Source organism: Dromiciops gliroides, chromosome 6 (genome assembly GCF_019393635.1).
Source record: "Dromiciops gliroides isolate mDroGli1 chromosome 6, mDroGli1.pri, whole genome shotgun sequence".
NCBI classification, from domain to species: domain Eukaryota; kingdom Metazoa; phylum Chordata; class Mammalia; order Microbiotheria; family Microbiotheriidae; genus Dromiciops; species Dromiciops gliroides.
Genome location: NC_057866.1, coordinates 73198496 through 73221596, shown reverse-complemented (window position 1 = coordinate 73221596; position 23101 = coordinate 73198496). Strand labels below are relative to the sequence as shown.

The 23101-nt window shown below is 36.9% G+C and overlaps 1 protein-coding gene and 1 pseudogene across 3 annotated transcripts in view; both read right to left on the bottom strand.

The window, feature by feature from the left end:
* The window catches only part of KCNIP4 (potassium voltage-gated channel interacting protein 4), a 1176826-nt gene that overhangs the window by 746143 nt on the left and 407582 nt on the right, over positions 1–23101 (bottom strand). The gene's annotated exons all lie outside the window — the stretch shown is intronic.
* Positions 9337–23101, bottom strand: part of LOC122730881 — a 143063-nt pseudogene continuing 129298 nt past the window's right edge.

Below are 23101 nucleotides of genomic sequence, written 5' to 3'. Positions count from 1 at the left end.
GGAGAGAGGAATTGTATATAAATAAACACGCACAAACACAATTGAGAGAACTACTGTTACCCTATTCCAACAACACAATAGATGACAAGATTATTGCTGGATTTACAAATCACCACCCATTAGGATTATTGGAGACATCTTTTGCATATGTCTTTGTCTTTTGCCTCTCTTTCAATGACTCCTCTAGGTTGTGACAAAAATCACCTTCAACTTGAAGCAATGATCATGGCAGTCTATTCCTTAAAATCCATCTCTTTTTATTAAAGCCCAATTTTAAGAATTCCTTTTTAGGGGCAGCTAAGTGGCACAGTGGATAGAGCACAGGCCCTGGATTCAGGAGAACCTGAGTTCAAATCTGGTCTCAGACCCTTGACACTAGCTGTGTGACCCTGGGCAAGTCACTTAACCCCAATTGCTGCACCAAAAAAAAAAAAATCCTTTTTATCAGTCCCTTCTGTTTGACCTAGTCTAGATAGCCATTCAAGGCTACTAATATATTTTATCTTTATTTTTTCAAGTTTGAATGGAAAGAATAAATGGAATTTCCTGTTTTTGTACATTGGATGTAATTTCTATTCCCTGATTAGGAGACTAAAGTGTTCAGTGCAGTAATCTTTTGCCTTGGTTTTAATAATTAATTTAGTCACAGAAGAAAGTGATGCCAATGTTGTCACTGTTTCAGTGACATGAATTTGGCAGGAGAAAAAAAAATTCCACATCCCAATCTCTCTGAGTCTGACAAAGCCATCTGTGTGACCTCACACAAGTCTCTCCACATCACTGGGCCTTTGTTTCCTCAACTGTAAATGATGCAGGTGGATTTGATTATTTTTAGGCTTCTATTTTAACTAGAAATCTGATGATTCACCTAAAATCACTGCACATTCTTAAACACATATGCAGAATATAGAAAGGATGTTCAGTGATTCAGGTGTTAAATAGAAAATATGCTTCACATTGAAGTTGTTTTAGCATGACCAATTAAACAAAAATATAGAAAGGACAAATTTATTCTTTCGATGCATTTCTCTTTTTAAGTTTAGGCTATACTGCTGTATTTTTAAGAGGTGTTTTTTGGTACAGGGTATTCTGAAAGTCTTAAGGAAGTTTTAAACATTAAAGTTTAAAGATTCTGGGGAACCCTCTGCATTGTGAAAAATAAGGAAATTTTTTCTTATGAAAAGAATTTGTCTTTTAGTGTTTCCTTAAGACAGGAGTACTATTATTCCTGAAAGAAAAGACAAAAAAACAAAAACAAAAAACAAAAGAAAACAACCTTCACTGCGTTTAAGATAACCCAAAGTAAGGCAATAGAAAGTTATGCTTTAAACAGTAAAATTAGGAGCTATCTAATAGAAACCTCAACTTTTCCCATCTATGGTATTTTAAATTCCCACATATTAAATAGCTTTAATTTGTTCCTTTACAGATTCTGTAGCCAGTTCCATATTTCTTTACCATTAAGATACTAGGAACTTTCCTCGCTGAATTATTAAACGCTTTTTGAAGTTGGCTCCAGTTCATAGAAATGTGACAGTCTGATGTGCCTTAGTGCTATGAAGTGTTACCCAAAGACTAAACATCTTTGACAGCCTGATAAAAAATTAATTATTATTCTTCCAATGGAAAAGATACAAGCCTGCCAAAATCTAGGAAATGCGCAATTGTCAGGGTTCTAAGTTTCTTCTGTCTTAGACAAAGGACACAGTTATAAATAGTATTTTTCTGAAAAGTCTGTCTATTGAACCAACACAAGAACATACCCCAATTTCTCAAATGGGTTTATATTTATTGTAAAATGGTTAGACAGGAAATGGCAACTGACATTGATAGGGTAGTTTCAATTTTTGTTTCCTTCTCAAACACAATCTTTCATCTGCACTTGTACATATTGATAGGTGTGCGTGTGTGTGTGTGTGTGTGTGTGTGTATGTGGTGTTTCTGTCATTTGAAGGCAAACTCTTTGATGCTTGGGCCTCTTTTACTTTTTTTTCTGTATCTATGCCATAATACAGTGATTGAAACATATTAGTAAGCACTTAATAAATGCTTCTTAGTCGACTGATCTTAAATAATATTTAATTTCAAATTGTCTAGATCTTGCAGATCATTCAATTTAATTGAATAATTACTTTTAGAAAAGTGACAGGGGGCAGTGGATTTTGTACTGCACTTGGAGATGGAAAGACCAGGATTCTAATCTGTCCCTTTGATCTTATAAGCTAGACGACTCTGGGTAAGTCACTTGACCTCTTCTATGTGGCTCAATTAATTAAGCAATTGATAAATGTTTAATAAGTATCTATTATGTGCCAGAAACTGGGTTTCTGGGTATAAATATACAAGTGAACTTTTTGTGCTGTTTCCCAAAACAACATATTCACATATCTGTAAATACAAAGCAATTTTTTGGGAGGGTACAGGGGCATGATAATGCCAGTAGTTAGGAGGGAGGGAATCAGGAAAGCACTAGTTTAGGAGGGGAATACTTGCATTGAATATTTTTGTTGCTTTTTTTATTTTTGTTTTGGGGGTTTTTTGGTGAAGCAATTGGGCTTAAATGACTTGCCCAGGGTCACACAGCTAGTAAGTGTCAAGTGTCTGAGGCCGGATTTGAACTCAGGTCCTCCTGAATCCAGGGCCAGTACTCTATCCACTGTGCCACCTAGCTGCCCCAAATTGCATTGAATTTTGATGGGAGCTCATGATTTTAAAATGAAGAGGTAAGAAAGTAGTACATTCCAGGAACAGGATAATGTGAAGAGCAAAGCATGGATATGGAAGATGGGATATTTTGCATGAGAAACCAGAAGTATGTCAATTTGATTGATATGTGTTGTGCAGGAAGGAAGGAAAAGATGGGCTTTAAATGCCAAACAGAGGAAGCCTATGTTTTCTCCTAGGGAAAATAGGGAGTATTTGGACTTTTTTAAGCAAGAGAGTAACAAAGCCACATCTGTACATTGGGAATATCACTTTGAAAGTTCTATGGCTATCTTATTAGAGAAAGGAGAGAACAGTGTCATGGAAATTATGTAGGTCACAATTTCAATAGTCCAGATAAGTAGTTATAAGAGCCTTCACTAGGATAATGGACTTGTGAGTGGAGAGAAGGGAACAGGATCCAAGAGACAATAAAAAAATAAAATTGAGAAGACTTAGCAACTGAATGTAGATGTGAAATTAGGAACAGTACAAAGAGTCATGGATGATGCAAAAGTTTTGAATCTTAGTGACTGGAAGAGAGGTTATACCCTTGATGGAAATGGAAAATTTGAGAAGGGGGTTTTTGGAGAAAGACAATTAATTCTGTTTTGTACATTTTGAGTTCAAGATTCCTGAAAGTCATCTAGTTTGAAATTCCAAATAGGCAACTGGTTATATAGTACTGTCTCTCAGGAGAAAGACTAGGTTGGTTAAATAACTAGCTAGATATCTGACACTCATCTGCATAAAGACAACAACTGAAACTATGGAGATGGAAGATATCTTCAAAAGAGGCTGTAATAAAAAAAGAGGGACTAGGTAAGAGCCTTCAGGATAATAAGGCCAGAATTGGGGGTGGGTGGGTGGGAAAGGTTTAGGACATAGAGAAGGATCCAACAAAAGAAACTGAGGAGAGTAAGAATTAAAGGAGAGCAATGTCATAAATCTCATAGAAGAAAGAGTATATATGGGAAGGTAATCAGCAATATCAAATGCTCCAGAGAGATCAAGAAGGATAAGGATTGATTAAAAAAAAAAATCTACCCTTCATTGCCTCAACTTCCTCTCCTCTCACTTATTTCTCAAACACTTGATATGTGACTTTTGACCTTGTTGCTCAAATGAAAACGTTCACTCCAAAGTTACCAAGAATGAATTAGTAACCAAATCCAATGTTGTTTTTTTGTTTTGTTTTGTTTTGTTTTGTTCTTCCCTTGAGAAAGTCAAAGAATCAGAATTAGTACTCATCCCAAGAGAAATGACTGTGAAGGGAAAAGGGACGTAAGACAAACAATGTGAGGGGTGGTAAAGTCAATCAGAGGGTTTGGGGTTTTGTTGTTTTTTGAGGATGCCAGAGACTTGTATTCATATTTATAATTATCAAGGAAGAAACCAGGAGATAGGGTGCTATAAAAAGAAGAGACTGGATGGGATTGGATTGGATTAAAGAGGGAAGGGTTGACCTTAACTTTTCATCAGACTCTGGAATAAAGAAAAAGATAGGTAAGGATGATGACAAGATATTTTGAGATGCAGAGGAGAGGTAGATCATAGGAAAATGCTTCCTCAGGAAAGTATAAGGCAAAGTCTGCTGAGTGGAAATGAAGTATGTGATATGAGTCTGGGAGAGAAGATTAAGAAGAGCTGCTATGATTGATTTGGGAAGACAATTTGAGAAGTTAAAATTTGTAAAGATTAAAAGTGTTAATAGCCTTTTGGCAGCGAGGGCTCAGTGAAATTAGATAACTAACATGTAGGAGATTTAGAAGAGTTGTACGCCCTCCCCCAGCACAGTTCTGTACCTTAAGTAGGAACAGAGGTGAATGATGGAGTTAATTTAGGAGGACTGGAGTTTGACAAGGCACACAAGGGTGGTGAAAGGCAAGGGGCAGAGAAATTTGAGAGCAGAGAACAGTACAAAAATGAACTGGTTAACTAAAGGTTCATAATTGGGAAGAGAGGGAAGTGAAGCAAGAACAGAGCTGATAGCCTGATAGAACAAAGAGAAATGGGAAAAATGGAGATCACAGTGAAAATGAAGGAAAGATTGAGGAGGAATAAAGTGTAGATAGAGACAGAAAAATAGTAGGTTATGTTAAGAAAGACAAATTCAGAATTCTTTATTAGGGGAGTATGTGTTTGTAGGTTATGGGACAATATATCTCCCTGAGTAGTCCATGTAAAGTGAAAGTAAAGGATAAGGCAGTCAGGGAGGGTCTTGAGCTAGGGGCCAGTAGGTATAACTACCACCAGATACTTGATAGACTGATAAATCTGGATCAAGTGATCCTCAAAGGAAGGTAGATTTTTGATTAATGATGGTAGGGTATGTCAGGTACTATTAAAGGTTGTAAAATATATATAAACTGTATCTAATCTAATCTGAAAAAATATATAATGGTACTTACAAAAAATTCTAAGTATATGAAAAATTCTAAGTTTAGAAAAATTCTAATTGGGCCATAAATCCTGCCACAGTTGCCATTCAAGTGTGGAAATATTTTAACTTACTAGGGCCTAATTTGGCTGGGGGACTAATCTGGGGATGACTAATCTGGGGACTTTTGACTCACTGGCTATCTGACTGCTATTAATTTAATATGGGCCATTTAAAAATTTCCCCACACTGCTCCCAAATTGATAAGCAAAAGATTAACAAGCCCCTTAACTAAATAATCAAAGCAGAATTTATTTATAAAAATCAATGCAAATGATAAGAGTTAAGAAATGCAAATTATACAACTTGTCTGCTTTTAATATAATAAGGGCCTTTGCTGCCTCTTGCCTTAGGTTAGGCTCCAGCTTTCTCTAACTTTTACTCTTCTTGTTCATTCCAGCTTCCCTGCACTTTCACTTTCACTGCTCAGCTCCTTTCTTCTAACTCCAAGGCCCTTTCACTTTGTTGACCCCCCTGCATCTAACTTTCCTCTCTCTACTGCCACACTGAACCCCTGTGTTTCTCTCTCACCGACCTCTTCTTCTGATCTCCTAGTGCTCCAGCGTCCCTGCCTTGTTCTCTTAATCTTCCAACCTTCTCTGTGCTGACTTCTCTCCTGTATATATGTTCCTTCTTTCCTCCCAAATCTCCAGCTCCCTGTGCCCCCGCACATGCCAAGCTAATCTGCTGGCCTGCTAGGGCTGCGGCCAGTGGGGCTCAACTACACCCAAGGGCCCATGCCCCCTGCTGAGCGCCCAGGACCTCTGCAGGGCCATGCCAGAGGCCGGCCTGGACAAGCCGGGGATCTCTGGGATAGATCCTCTCAGGGCCCACAGGGCTTTTTGTCTCAGCTGAAGCAGAGGGGGAGGGGTACCAGCCCCTCTTACACAGGAAAAACCTGAGGGCCTAAGGCTTTTTAATCTCAGCCCAAACGTAGGGTTCCTAAATCAAAATAAATTTCCACAAGGTGAACAAATTGTTTAGTTTGTTTTAGTTCCCTCCCCACTATATTAGGGTATAAAGAGTGAAAGCAAAACTAGAGAGAAGGTGCATTCGGTGCTGGAGAGGAGGAAGAGCATGACTGGATTGTCGTGTGTGTGTGTGTGTGTGTGTGTGTGTGTGTGTGTGTGTGTGTGTGTGTGTGTGTGTGTGTGTTGCGGGTGGGGAAGGTAGGGGTTGATTCAGCTCTTCTTAAGTACCAGAATGCAGAAGGTGCTAGAAAGAAAAACAGTCTACAAATAAAGTCAATCTAGAAACACATAATTAAAGCCTCTGAGAGTTCAGAAGGACCTCAGCATGCATCTAGATCAGCTCATAATTAAAAATAATTTCTGGGGGCAGCTAGGTGGTGCAGTAGATAAAGCACCAACCCTGGCGTCAGGAGGACCTGAGTTCAAAATCAGCCTCAGACACTTGACACTTACTAGCTATGTGACCCTGGCAAAGTCACTTAACCCTCATTGCCCTGCCTAAAAAGAAAGAAAGGAAGAATGATACCTACTGTAATACACTGGATATATGGCTGTCCAGAGGTTGTGATCTGAGAAATCTGAAGCAGTAGAATAATTACTCACATGGGGAATGTTCCATGGTTACTGAATCACAGATCCTTCTCATATGCACTTTAATTTTTATTTACAATTATCTATTATGTAGACAGACCAGATGCTAGTTTTTGCCTTGATGGAGTTTGTGGTATGGAAGGGAGGAAAGAAAATAATAGCAATAGCAATAATAGTTAAAACAACAACAACTAGCAATTATATACAGTGCTTCAAGAATTGCAAAGTACTTGACAAATACCTTATTTGATCCTCAGAACAATCCTATGAAGTGTAGGTGCTATTAATATGCATATTTTTACAAATGATAAAATTGAGGCCAACAGAGGTTAAGTGATTTGTCCAGGGTCATAGACTAATAAGTGTCCAAGGCTAGTTTTGAACTTGGGTCACCTTGACTCCAAGTTCTGCTCTTTGAGTGCATTAGCAAAAGGAAAATCAATAATGGAATCATAGAACTTGAGAGTACTGAAATACTTTGAGACTGATACTTTTAAATACTGCTTTATCTTGTTAATTATATTTATTTGTTTCTTTTGTTTGTTTATTTGTTTTTGGCAGGGCAATGAGGGTTAAGTGACTTGCCCAGGGTCACACAGCTAGTAAGTATCAAGTGTTTGAGGCAGGATTTGAATTCAGGTCTTCCTGAATCCAGGACTGGTGCTTTATCCACTATGCCACCTAGCTGCCCCTCATTAATTATATTTAGTATGCATCTCCCTCTCCCTCTCTCTCATTAGCTAATACAATTCAAGAGGACAGTGACAGTTTCTTCTTAGTAACCCCAGAATCTTACACACAGAATATCCTCAAAAAATTGTCTTCTGAAATGGCAGTCAAGAAAACAATTACCTGGCTCCTAATTGAGACTAGATTCTCTTTAAATCTTTTTTTTCCTCCTTAGGTGACAATATAATGACAAAGAAGTAAAGCTATGGTGCTGTCTTTATTTTTCTTAGAAAAATCTTTGTTTCCTCCTTAACCTGAAGAAAAAGAGGTTGGTGGCTTACAAAGCAACTATGCTAGAAAGCTTGCTAGTTTCCATTCTCTCAAAGTATACACTCAGAGTTCCTAAAGGACAGGGCAGAGTAAGCTGATAAGTAAGAATTTGTTTATGATTTCTATATATTGTCATTAGATGCTAAAGTTAAGATATTATTAAGAATGTATTAGTGGGGGCAGCTAGGTGGCGCAGTGGATAGAGCATTGGCCCTGGATTCAGGAGGACCTGAGTTCAAATCAGGCCTCAGACACTTAACACTTACTAGCTGTGTGACTCTGGGCAAGTCACTTAACCCTCATTGCTCTGCCATTAAAAAAAAAAAAAAAAGAATGTATTAGTGGTAGCTTCTTTTTTTCTTGCATATGATGTATGCATTTGTATGCATGTATGTATAAACAGACATATATGTACATTTGTGTATATACATACACACATATATGTACGTATATGTGTATTGTGTATATGTATACACACACACAAGTAGAGGGCCTGTCCTTATAACAGAAACAAAGACAATACAGTATTAAAAATGCACTTAAAAAAAAAAAGAATTTAACCATTAAATTCAAATTCCTTTTCTTCTTGTCCCCCCAAACAACTCTTTCATAAGTGAAGACTTTCTATAGGATTCAATGATTTAGATTTGGAAAAAAAGGGGTATTAAATAAACAGGAGAGCCCTTATATATTTTTCTTCCTCTTATCGCAAAAGCATTAAGAATTCTCCACCTACAAAATAATTGTTTTCAATTACCCAACTGGACACAATTGAGGATTTTGAAGTGCACTCAAAAGACAGAGCCAGGAATATAGGAAGAATGGTGTTTTATCTATACTTCTCACAGCAAAGTGTATTTTTTTTTCCTGTTCCATTTCTGTTGGTATACTGACCTTTCCTTAGAATAGGGAAAGCTTGCTATAGAGAAATATTCCAAGGCTTCCTGGGGCTTTTGATTGCTCAAAAGAATGAGGCAAGGAACAGAAGCAAGAAAAAAAAAAGAAAACATATACAACATCAAGTTTCTCCTAGTTAGGGTATAATTTATACGCACAATTGAAACGGCAAATGTAGCTTTTAAAGAGTGTTGGACACCATTGAGTTGTCTTGAAAGGAGAAGCCATTAAGAAATATTATGGCCTTTCAGTAAATGAGTAGCACTGAGGGATAGCACTTCAGCTGAGAAATTTCATAAAGGCTTTTTTTTTGGGGGGGGGGTAGAAAAGGTGGAGAAGGAAGTTGGAACTTGGCCCTTTGTTTGGACAAGTTAGATGCTCGGGAGGTAGAACTTTGGACGACAGGATTCCAGAAGTCTAAAATGTACTTTAACTGGAATCAACCATACAACATCTATGGCAAGTGATCACATACCTCTATTTGAAGATCTCAATTGAAGGGGGATGGCTTCTTCCCTCTGACCCCCAACCTAAGGAAGTTATTCCACTATGGACCAGTTCTAATGGTTGGAAACTTTTTTTTTTAGGTCAAAAATATAAGCTTTCTTTTCAAATAACTATCACGTAGAATGAAGCTGAACTGGGAGAAGACATGAGGACAAAAACAAATTCAGGTGAGGAGGAGAGAGGTACTTTTAATCTTCAGCATTCAATGTATTTAAAAATGAGATTCTGTCAATGGTCTTTTCCAGAACAGACCAGGGATGACATGTCTAATTGAGTCTTCAAGGCTTTAGAAAACTCCTTTTCCAGTAGTTCATGGAGGGACACTCCACCGTGAGCATACATCCAATTCTTCCCTGTCCAGTCATAGCATTTGGGACCACTGGATGGAGAAGACAACCAGACCTGCTTGTTGGGGGTCTGTTTGTTGATCACATAGGTCTCCACCCAGCTTTATTATTAGAACATCACTCCCAAATGAAACATCATAATCCTTGGATGTGTAAGGCATATCTCCAAGATCTTCAAAAAAATATGCTAAGGGGTCCAGTGTTTCATCTGCAAGTTTTCGTAAGTGGTATCATCTAGTGAGTTTTTGTTACTCAAAGTTCCTGTTTTCCTCAAATTCATCACATAGACACTCTGTTTTTTGACTTTTGGAATCTGGCCTCTGGAGCCCTGGAACTGACAACTGAACTTCCCTGGAGACCAGGAAGCCCCAGCTCCAGTCCCTGCTCCTAGAGCCAAGGGGTCTGCCGGGGCCGGGAGGCTGCAGAGCCCTGCCCTCTTAGGCCTGGGCACCAGCCACAGCAGGGTGCACAGCCAGGCTCAGCAGGGCCTCCGTGGTGCTGCCTGGGCCAGTGCTCCCAGTCTGGGCCTCCACATACTACTCAGGCCACTTGCAGCAAGGCCCCCAGTGCCAGTGAGGGGGACCTTAATGGTTAGAAACTTTTACTGGACTTTAGGTACAAATTTGTTTCTTTGCAACTATCCTCCAATCCTCTTAGTCTTGTCTTCTGGAGCTAAGTAGAACAAATCTAATGCCTTTTTCACATGGAAGACTTTTCAAATGTTTGAAGATAGCTAATAATGTAAGTCTTCTCTTCTTCAGGGTAAATATCCTTAGTTTCTTCTACCAATTTTTATATATCAAGGTCTCCAGTTACCTTATCATCCATTATCTTTGTTGCTTGCCTCTCATATAAGCTTTAGTTTGTCGATTTCCTTTCTAACACCCAATTTCCACAACTGAACACAATAAGCAAGATAAGCGGAGCTACCACAAATAAATAACATCTTAATTTTAACATATAATCAAAATGAATGGAAACCATAAACAATTCTTCTTTATTTAATATTGCAAAACAATAGTTTATGATAATGCCAGAATATATTCAGAGAAAACAACCAATGTAGTCATTTAAACTTTTACGGCTTTAATTTTCTTGTCAACAAAATGTGAATAGTACTATCTGGTGTTCTTTTAATGGTTGTGAAAGTCTTTTGAAAATCAGAAAGTATAAATGTAAGATATCTATTACAGGACCAATATCTAAGAGAGTTCCCTTTGTTATCCTGTACCCAACATAGATTAGGCTAGATTTTCTCTGAAAGGTAAAAAAGGTAGGACTAGATTGTTTCAAGCTATGCCTGCCTTGACTGCAGCTTCCTGGTGGCTTCTGGTTGTGCTGATGTGATTTCTTGACCACTTATGGGCATAAAAGTTCCCCCTCATATAAAGTCTATGTCCTTTAGACTTTGTGAAAGTTTTAAGACCCAAATCTCCACAATCTGCACTATTGTCTAACTAAGGGTGAATCCTGGGAAGCAAAAGTACTATTGCATAACTCCTTCCTTCCTTCCTTCCTTCCTTCCTTCCTTCCTTCCTTCCTTCCTTCCTTCCTTCCTTCCTTCCTTCCTTCCTTCCTTCCTTCCTTCCTTCCTTCCTTCCTTCCTTCCTTCCTTCCTTCCTTCCTTCCTTCCTTCCTTCCTTCCTTCCTTTCTTTCTTTCTTTCTTTCTTTCTGGCAATGAGGGTTAAGTGACTTGCCCAGGGTCACACAGCTAGTAAGTGGCAAATGTATGAAACTGGATTTGAACTCAGGCCCTCCTGAATCCAGGGCCAGTGCTTTATCCACTGCACCCCATAGATGCCCCCTGCATAACTTTGCTTTGTTGTGCTAAGTAAACCTCCTTCTATTAACTGTTTCAATGACCTACAGGTGGTCTCATTCTGTCCCCAAATCAAGCCTGAACTAACAGAACACTGTAGTCAGACCTGTCCTGCACCAACAGTGTCTGTCTGTTCTTTCTTTCTTCCTTCCTTCTTTCCTTCCTTTTTTCACTCCCTCCCTCTCTCACCATACTTCTGTGGTACAGCGGAGAGGCCTCAGGATTTGGAGTAAGAGGACCTAGGTTCTCATCACTGGCATGCTGCATGATGTTTGTTCTAAGTAATTCAAGGTCTTTACAAGACCTCTGAGATTTTGTGATATTAAAATATTATAGGTATTTAAGAACATACTTTCATACAAACACAGATGTCAAAACATGTGCAGAATGAATTTGGTTGAGCATACAGAAACTGCTGTTTTGAGGAAAAGTACTGGACTTACAATAAAAGCCTCAGTTTAAAACCCTTCCTTCAATGCTGATGATATGTGATGTAAGTGATGTAAGACTTGATAAGTCCTGATACATGATAAGTGAGTAAGACTCTCTGAGCTTTTGTTTTCCCATCTATTACAGGGGGTTAATCCCTTTAGTACCTACCTTACAATTTCTTGGCAGGTAGAGGTTGACTGAAATAGAGTGTTAAGATTTTAGAAGTATCTAAGACAGTCATCACATTTTAAAGATGAGGAAACTGAAGGTCTAAGGATATAATGTATGTAAATTGCTTTGTAAACCAGAAAGGCTTTTAAAAAGTCAGATATTATGATTGTTGTCACCATTACAAGTAGTTATCCATGAATGTGCTAATCAACACTGCCCATATACAGGAAAAAACAAACCATTAAGGTCCATTAAAATAAACTAGACATCAACAAATAATGGACAAGTTTACTAGAATGCAAACATAAAGTTAATAACGTGGAATAAGCACAATAAACAAAATGATAACCCATTAGAAATACTTGTGAGATATTCAAGCTTAGAAAACTTTCTATTTAGGCAGTAGAATGTCAGTAAGAATTTTTTCTCACTGAGATGTCTTTTTCCCCCCTTGCTTAGCTCGTACCAAAGTAAACAATTCTAATGATTAAGAATGGCCCCATTTTTCCCCCTCCCTGCATTGGGGTGCTGGCAGAGTACTGACTAGTGAGCCTGGATTTGCTGAGAGAATCTCAGGATTTTATGACTGCAACATAACGGTCCTATTTGCAAATGAGGTAGTTTTGAAATATGAATAGTAAAACATCCAGTATATCATTATGTAACAGAGTGGAAAGCACTTACTACCACTACTTCATCCACCACCAATACCACTGCGGCTCTTCCTCCTGCTACTACTTCTATTGCTATCACCACCACCATCACCATTATCACTACCACCACCATCACCATTATCACTACCACCACCACCACCAACATCACTACCACCACCACCACCAACATCACTACCACCACCACCACCAACATCACTACCACCACCACCACCAACATCACTACCACCACCACCACCACCAACAACAACAACTAGCATTTATATAGTGCCTAACATGTGCTAGGCATTTTACAAATATTATGTCATTTGATCCTCATAAAATCAACCCACTTTGCCCGTTATCTTCCAGGTGGGATTCTTGCAGAGATCCAAACTCTCAAATCATATTTGCAGAGGTTCTCTTTAGGAAATGTACCTCAAATAAATGATTTAAATAATTAGAGCAATCGCAACAAAACCCTAAAAGAAATCCCTTGACATCACTTGTGCCTTGTCTATGTAGCCATCAATCTTTACTCTTGCTATATTATCTTCATGATCATTTTTGTCTTGCTCAGGTGAATTGTGCCAGAGTTTATTTCCCTTTCTTTGTAATTAAGAATAATTCAATCCAATTAAATTAAACTTTATTAAATGACCAGAGAGCATTATAGTAGGTTCACAGTAATAAACAAGTTAGGGCAAATAGGGTTTTGATACAGGACACTAACATCTGGGAGAGGGACTTACTCCCTCCCAGCAGTGCACATAGACTTCAGTCCTGTATCTCACATAGAGGTCTTGAAGTGTGGTCACCCATCTCCTGAATTTTTCATCATGCACCTTTCTTGTGCGGCTTTCTTTCCCCCCACCTTTATGATTATGCCTCTTTCAGAACAATAACCTACTGTGCTTTCCTCCTTTTTATGTGTCTTTCTTTCCCATATGCCCCTTCCCCAAGTATTCCTCTCTGCTGTTTTTAATCTGACTAAAAATATTCTTGGTTTTAGTTCTGCTAAATGGTGGTCATTCAACAAACAATTATTAAATGCTTATTATGTCAGATATTGTGCCAAACACAGGGGATAGAAAGAAAAATAAAAACATAATCCCTAACCTCAAGGCTACTCACATTCTAATGGAGGAGAAGCATATAAACAACAGTGTACATATAAGATATATACAAGATCATTGACATGTTATCTCAGAGAGAAACAGAAGAAAAATGAAGAGCTTCAAGCACCTGCCTAAGGCTAACCTGCAACCCAAGAAAGAGGCAGGGAAGACTGTAAAGTTCACATTTCAGTAAGTCTCTGACTTTCACACTTATTCTATACTTAGTTCACTGAGCCATGAACTTGTGTTTTGAAAATTCAATAAAATCTTTGAACCAAACCAAAAGAGGCAGTGGAGGGAGGTCACTCCTTTTAATTATTCCAATGTCTGTGCATGTATGCAGTCAACTGTTTGGGCAGCCAGTGACTGTACTCTTTGGAAATGTATCATTTCCTCTATAAAGGCATTGATAATATACTCAACTACTTCTGACAGTATTTTTTCTTTAAAAGCAATAACAACACAATGTCTTGCAGTAAAAGATGGCAAGTCTGGTAACAGAGAAGGTGGAGGTACACGACAAAATCACATCGATGATCAAATAAGCCTTAACAGTCTTATGCAGCATGTATTTCCAAAGTCCAAACTGAAATAAGAGTATTTTAGTGGAAAGATTGATAAGCTTCTCTGGTTTGATTAAAATGTGTTTGTTCTCAAACATGACACAGATATGTTCAATTCAATTACTATCTATTGATTATCCAAGTGGGAGGATGTGCTTTTGTTGTACCAAAGATGTGATGCTGTTTAAAAGGATCGTCCAGGAGCTGTCCATGGTTATCAGTGTTAAAAGGTGAATTACAAATATAGATGAGAACTAGCAGTCCATAAGTTGCTGAATAACATTTCATGTCAGGCATATGTTCAAATTCTAGAAGATATAAAACATCTCTTCATTTATCATGTGAAGAAGTCAGGGTTCCTCATGTTAGAGAAAGATTTTTTCTTCATTTCTAAATGATTTAGGCTGTTGGATAAAATTGAACCAGAGTACTGACAAATATATCTGTGATCTCACTGATTTGAGTATTCTCTCCCCAAAAAGGTGGAGAACAATCCATCTAGGCCTCTCCATGCAATGTGACTTTTATCCAGGCCCTCATAATAAGTCCAATACAGGGTGGCCATCCAATGTCCCAGACTTCTTTGATTTCTTCAGACCATTTAGATTATATCAGTGGGGCATTCTGGTTGTCTGTCATTCACTCCCATGTGACTAGCCCATCCTCTTTTTCTATTTTATGTTCCCCCAGTTTCCTTACTTATGTTCTTTTCAGGAACCTTTCTTCTCTCTATGTTGCAAGCTGTTCATACCTGTAATGCACCTCCCTATCACTTTCTGCATGAAGTGTATTTTCACTTCTTTGGAGACACTTATTTTGCAATCCATGTTACCCTGTAACAACACTAGTAGAATATTGGCGTGAAATATTTGGGTCTTTATTTCTGGAAGATCTAAATGTTCCTTAAAGCAGCATTTCTCCTTCCAGAAGGCAATCTACCTCTGTTCTCCTCTTCCTGATGAATCCTTGGCTCAGCATATAGTCCATCTTTACTATGTCTCCTAGATATACATACTGATGAATAAGCTATATAAACTGCTAATCCAACTGCATGCCAGAAACTGGCCAAGAGTCTTAATATATTTACTTGTTTTCCCGTGTACATAGTGAGGGGCTAATAAAAAAAAATCATGCTGTACTCTGCATTTTTAGGTTTGAGTCTTTCAGAAATAGTTTTATCAATTTGACACTAATCTAAGCATTTCTGTCTTAGAAAGAATGAGAGACTTCCAGATTATCCTAGTCCCCTCCAACATGACTGTCTTTGCCCTGAGGTGATTGTAGGAATCATTTATAGGAATCTAGAATGGGGAAAAATACACACAGACATGCATATACAGACACTCACTCACTCACATATATAACCCCCCCCCATTTCAGATCCTTACACACACACACACACACACACACACACTTTGGGTATAATATTCCAAAATAGTTTAGTAACAGAACGACTACTGTTTTCATTCTTGAACCCCTCCTCTGAAGGAATCAATGGGACTCCTATAGTAAACAAAGAAACTTCCTCACTTTGATCAATAGTTTATAAAAAGCATTAGAGACACGCACAAAAAAATAGTTTATAAAAAGGAAAAGAAAAAACTGTTATCTTTTAATATTTTCAGTTTTACTACAAATTAGTTTTTAATATACTATATTATTAATTATATAATATGTTGTTAGATATTATATATTAATTATATTATTAATATATAATTATATTATTACTATATTATTAATACAATATATTTAGTCCAAACTCTTTTGAGTAATTGCAGATATCTTCCAGAAATCTCTACAGCATTTCAGGGATTAACACAACCATAGCAATGTTATCTATAGATATCAATATCTGAAGGAACTCATCATCCATTGGGAGTCACTTTATTTAGAACTCTACACTTCATCTGACTTATCACAGTGATGAATACCTTGAAAAGGATATGCCTCTCCCTCTCTCTCTCTCTCTCTCTCTCTCTCTCTCTCTCTCTCTCTCTCTCTCTCTTTAACCTTTATTGATGTTTATGATTGGAGGGTTATTAAATAAGGTTATCTATCATTATTATCTTTCAAGGAATTTTAAAATGGTAGACTCAAAAAAAAAAAAAAAAGCTGAGCTAAGCTTAGAGCCTAATTTCCTTGGGGGAAGGGTCTCCTTAGTGGGGGGATGATAGAGGGGAAATGCTTGTATGGTTTTTTACATATATTTTAAGTAAATATACTTTTGTAAAAGCTAAAAAAGAAAAAGCCTTCCAAATTATTTATAGAATTTTATGAAGAGAAATTGGAGAAATAAAAATTGACAATGAGAAAATGAAACTATAAATCTTTAAAGATGATATCATGGTATACTTAAAGTACCATAGAAAATCAACTAAAAGCTAGTTGAAACAATTAACAACTTTGACAAAATAAGAGGATAAATAATTAACCCCATTAATCTTTAGTATTTTTATATACCACTAATAACACATGACAGGAAGATCTAGGAAGGGAAATTCCACTTAAAATAACTGCAGACAATAGAAAGTATTTGGGAGTCTACCTGCCAAGACAACTCTAGGCACTAGATGAATACAATTACAAAACACTCTTCAGAAAAGTGAAGACATTTAAACAGTTGGGGAAAATGTTAGTTGCTTATGGGTGGGTCAAGCCTTTTAATGAAAATGACAATCTAGCAAAATTAATTTACTTATCAGGACCATATCAATCAAACTACCAAAGAAATATCTTAAAGAGCTTGAAAAAAATAACAAAAATCATCTGTAAGAACAAGAAAGTCAAGGATATCAAGAAAATTAGTGGGGAAAGAAGTATGAAGGAATAAGACCAACCACCACCAGATTTCAAACTATATTACAAAGCAGTAATCATCAAAACAATCAGGTACTGGCTGACAAATAAAATGGTGAGCCAACAGATTAGATTAGGTACACAATACACAGTAGGAAATGACCATAGTTATCCAGTATTTGAGAAACCACCAAATCCAAGCTTTGGGGACAAGAATTCATTATGTGAAAAAAAAATTTGATGGGAAAACTAGAAAGCTGTTTGGCAGAAACTTAAGCATTGACCAACATCTCCCACTATACCAAGATAAGGTTAAAAGTAGATAAGTGACTTAGACATAAAGGGTGATAGTCTAAGTAAGTTAGGATCACAGGAAGTAAAATGGTTATTGATAATTTTTTTTCTTCTAAGTATTTCTATTTCACCATGGCTTTGCAAATTGTTTTTCCTCCTCTCTCTTAAATAACAAGAAGATATAGAGCATGAAATAGCAATTCTGCAATCAAATCTTATCCATGATCAAAAAAGAACATAATAATTTATGAAATATATGAAAGATGACTAAAAAGTCCTACTATACAGTTTACTAATTTTAGCACACAGAGAAGGAAAAAAAATGTTTGCAAAGCTATGGTGAAATAGAAATATTTAGAAGAAAAAAACTGCTACCATGGAAAAAGGGGTGACAATAATATCCTTCATACACACATGTGTATGTACACACACATGAGCACACATAATTTGGAGTAGAGGCAGTGTTTAGTTTGAGTTTGTTTTTGTGGTAGTTGTTTTAATTCTTTCCTCAATAACATTCTCTATTGCTGTTTTCTTGTTTTGGAGAGATGATTTTCATTTGGTTTTCCCTTTGCACCCTCTCTCTCCCTTACCCCACCTTTCTTCCTGATTTGGAAAAGATCTAAGAGAGCACTCCCTTTCCATGTCCTTTTCTTTTTTGTTCTCTTTTTTTCACTCTTCTGAGGATGTAGCAGCTCAAAAATTCTATTTTTATTGTTGTTGCCAATGCATTTTTAATTTTTTTATCTTTTCTAAAATTATGGACTTGACAAATTTGACAAACCAACAAATATGACCATATACATATACAAATAAAAAATGTTACTCATGAAACAATGAATATTAAATACAGCTTTTTACAAAAAAGTATATATTAAATTTAACATGTTAGCAGGATAAATACTGCCAAGCTTGTCTTTGTCTCCTTCTGAACTGTCTTTCCTTCTCTCCCTTGTCCTATATATTTTTAATTTTTTTAAAGGTTTCATTGATATCCTTTTAATTCTTTTCTTTGGAAGGAGGGGCCACCACTACTTCTCCTTATTCTTCCAACCTCCACCAAAACAACAACAGAAAAATAAAACAAAAGCCCTCTCATGCAACAAATAATTATAAACAAGTGAAAATATCCATGCATTGGTCCCATGCACTCAGAAAATCTTTTACTGTAATAGGAGATGTAATGCATCATAGTAAAAACAATTCAATAGGAACCCAGTAAAAGGTATCTTTATGTCTCCATCCTATCTTCCAGAGATAATTTTACTGCAATTTGCCACCTTCACTGCTGTATCCATCATTCTATATGCCTTCCTTTTCCCTCTCATAAACTTTGTCCTTTGTATATCCTTTCTGTTTTTATACCTTCTTTCCTAACTGTGGTATATGTAACTCAGTATGGGAAGATGGTAAAGCTAAGTTCCTAGAAATTTATTGTGTGAATGAACTCATTTTTCTTATATACTTGGTCTCTGAGTTAAAGTTTCTTTAACATGATCAATGTATATTTGCATAGCTTACATAATAGATTTACCCTTTGATTTTTAAAGTAGATCTTATGAACTGTTGCTTATAATAAGCAAAACCACACTACTGCCACTGTTAAGAAATCTCACGCTCATAAGAATTTTGGATCCTGTGTAAAAGAAACACATGCCTATAAGTGTATGTGTAGCTACATATAAATCTATCCACAAATATATGCATATGTGTGCATGTGTACACACACACACACACAAACGAGAGAGAGAGAGAGAGAGAGAGAGAGAGAGAGAGAGAGGAATGAAAAGCCAAGAGACAGAATTTTTGGCTAATCAATAATCAATTTATTAATTTGGCTAGCTAACAATCAATAAATTTATGGTCAGTGGTTTATCTGGGTAACCAAAGACAAAACCATGGAGATCACCCAATGCTTAAATACCTATGGAAAAGGGGGTGCCCCTGACAGGTGAAACTTAACCCTGATTGGTGAACAATTAATGAGGGGGTGGACTTTCTAATGAGGAGGTAGGCAGAAAGCTTTAGCTCCTTCTGCTGAGAAGTGACTTGATCATGAGACTCAGGTCCTCAAACAATTATGGAGAGGGGAATCTATCTTTACCCAGAATAATCTAATTGATTTTCTCCTTCATGAGCTGGGTTCCACTGAACCCCAATGGAGGGTTGTAAAACAATGGGCTTAGTGCTTTAGGGCTAGAATTCATCTAGATTAGATTCTGTTTATACTTTAGACAAAATTAAGGTCTTCTAGTTTAGATGGCATGCTTTCCAAAATTAGAGAACATGTACAGGGAGGATTAGGACAACTGAATCGATTAACTTTTTCTTTAAGAGACTGGGTGAACGGCCTATGAGAGATGGTCCCTGAATGAGGAAATAGAAAGGAAAAGCCTTAAAACTAATTTACTAATTAGTTATTAATATATTTCACCTCTCTTTTCATTAGAAAAAGTCTTGGGAAGGTAGAGTCAGGGTCAGCCCCAAAAGGACATCCGGTAACTTCTTGGACATCACAGGGTGAGGTGCGTGTGGGTGGGGAGGTAGAAAATAAGTATACAAGATCAAGTTGAGAAATTGGTTTCATGACATAATTCTGATTCAACCTCTCTGAGCCTCTGTTTCTTCATTTGTAAACTAGAGAAAATAGTATTTGTATTTGTTTGCTAAGGAGAAAGCACTGTAAATTTTTTTAAATGTCATCTAAAATAAGAGTTATTATCTCAGTGCACATTAATTCCAAAGAAGTGATATTTCTACTACAACAGCTACTTTACATCTTAAAGGTCATAAATTCTGAATGAGGAGACCTCCGTTCAATTAGCATATTTACTGTGTAACTTTGGGATAAGTCTATTTAACTTCCCCTGTTTCAGTTTCTCCACTTAGAAAATGAGGATATCTGCAACACCTATTTCATAGGAAAATCTACTTGAAGTACTTTGTAAACTGAGCATTATAAAAGTGTTGACTATTACGATGCTAATGATTATTTATTTGGAACTTATTCATTGTTATGTATTTGGCACTTTAACTCAGCAAAGATGAAGATTAAGTTTCTTAGGCCCAAATTTTACCAAGGAAGACTTCAGCATGCATCATGCCAAATCAATTTCAATAAGAAGGATTCTTCCACTATTTTACATTTAATGGGAAGAATTTTCCAGTAACAAAGATAAAGATGTTCAGGTAATATCAGAGAAAATAATCCAAAGTGATCATGAAGTAAAGGCAATTGCCTCCTGTCTACCAAAAGGGATTTAATCATGCAAAATTAGTTGGGACAAAGGGAGATAAAGTTAGCTATGCTTTGCTTGAAGGGGTAATGTTAAGGCTTGTACAGATAGAAGCAAATTGGGAAGTTATGTCAGCAATAGGTAACATTTATTTAGCACTTTAAAGTTTGCAAAGAGCTTTACAATCTTCTGTCATTTGGTCATCAAAACAATCATATGAGGTAGGTGCTAGTAATATCCTTTTTTTTTTTTTTTTTTACAAATGAGGAAACTGAGGGCAGGCAGGGGTTAAAAGAGTCACACAGCTAGTGTGTGTCTGAAACTGGATTTGAATTCAAGTCTTTCTGACTCCAAGCCCAGGGCTCTACCCACTGGGTCACCTAGCTGCCCCAGTTCTTTCTGGGCCACTATTCATGACATTATCAATGATGGTGACTTTACAGTATAGTTCATTAGTCCATTCAACAAATATTTCACTGAGTCTGATTAGGGATAGATTTAATAATAAAGTGCTGTACCTGTATTCCAAGATCCTCACCTATAAAATGAGCATAATAAGACCTGCATGAGCTACCTCACAGGGTTATTGAAAGGATCAAGCACAAAAATGTATGCTTCATAAATTGTACACTGTGTAAAAGTACACTGTAGACTGTCAACTACAATTTTGTTAATATTATCTTTTATTTGGAATGTCATTCATGAACATTTTGATTAAGCCTCTGTATCACAGGATTAACATTTACCAAAGCAATAAAATAAAGTGTCCATCTAGCCTCCACTAAACAGCCACAGACCGACAACATCCTAATATCAGTAGGGTATTCTATTTTTAAACAGCTATGGAAGTTAGTATGTTTTTCCTTTGGTTTTGTTTTCTTTTTTTTTTCTTCCTTTCTTTCTTTCTTTTTTTTTTTTTTTGGTGAGGCAATTGGGGTTAAGTGACTTGCCCAAGGTCACACAGCTATAAGTGTCAAGTGTCTGAGGCCAGATTAGGGTTAGTGCTCTACCCACTTCACCACCTAGCTGCCCCTTGGTTTTGTTTTCATTCAGTTATTTGTCATGTCCAACTCTTTGTGACTCCTTTTGGGGTTTTCATGGCAAAGATACTGGAGAGGTTTCCCATTTTACTCTCCAGCTCATTTTACAGATGAGGAAACTGAGGCCAAAAAGGCTAAGTGACGTTCCCAGGGTCACACAGCTAGTAAGTATCTGAGGCTAGATGTGAACTTGGGAAGATGTGTCTTCCTGACCCTAAGCCTGGTGCTCTATCCAGTGTGCCACCTAGCTACCCCTTGTTTTTCCTTATACATACACCAAATCTACCTCTCTGTACCTTCATAATAGGCTAGCTCTAGAGTGGGATAGGCCCACTGTAGCCATCTAATCCAGCTCCCTCATGATGTAAACTGATACCCAGAGAAGAAAACAAAGTCACTGCTCACACTCACAAAGTCAGTAAATGGGAGAGGCAGCATTTGACCTCAAGTCCTCCATCACTGTCCAGGTGCCACTCCTTTCCCCATTCCTCCGAGCCCTACCCTATAGGGCCAAGAAAAACAATTCTATTCCTTCTTTCATGTGAGAATAGCTTTTGCCTTCTTTTCAATTATTCTTTCCTCCAGCCTAGACATTGCTAGTTGATTCAACTAACTTTCATATGATATAATTTTTGATCCTCTTACCCTCCTATTTCTTTCACCCTCTACCCAAGGGATAGTGAAGTAGAGAAAGGTTGGCAGCATTTCATACAGGGATTCTTTGGGCTGAGGCCAAACTTTAAAAAGCTCCTGAGTCTCTTCATCATCAACAGCGCCAGTATTCATCCTAGGTTTATTCAGACAGCAACAAAATAGAGAAATAAGAAGGTTCTGTTGATGCTTTAGGAAAATGGAAAGAGGCGTATGGAGTTGAGGTTGGTAGAGAGAACCATGGATGAAATGAGGTAATGGACTTTGTGACTGAAGGTGATTGCTTGGCTATTTGATGTCCTTTGAATAATATGTGCACAAAATTGATAGGTGTGAGATGAAACCTCAGATTTGTTTTCACTTGCATGACATTATTATAGATATGGAGCATTCTTTTATAGTGTTGTTAGTTGTTTGCGATTCTTATTTGGAGAACATTTTGTGCTTATCTTTTGGGAAAATGATGAGTTTAAGTAAATAAAAGTTTGTAAATTATTTTGAAAAACTAATACAAGTGAAAGATTATTAGTACTCAGAAAACTTACTTTCATATCTATACCCAGAAACACCAGTGTTTTAGTCTGAAGGTCATGTTCCAACAGACACATTCATTTTCAAAATGGACATGGGCTCCAATTTTTAAAATAATGGTTGTACATGTTTGCCATGACTTTGATTAAATATACTTCCTAAAAATATACAATAACTATATCTGTAGATCCTTATTAAAATTTAAATGATATCCATAAATACATAAGAGCCTATTATAGAACAAAGATCTGAAAAATATTCATAATTAAAGTTCATTCTAAAAACAAACAAAAAAATCAAACCACAAATGGAAAAGTACCAGAAAGTGGATAATGTCTGTACAA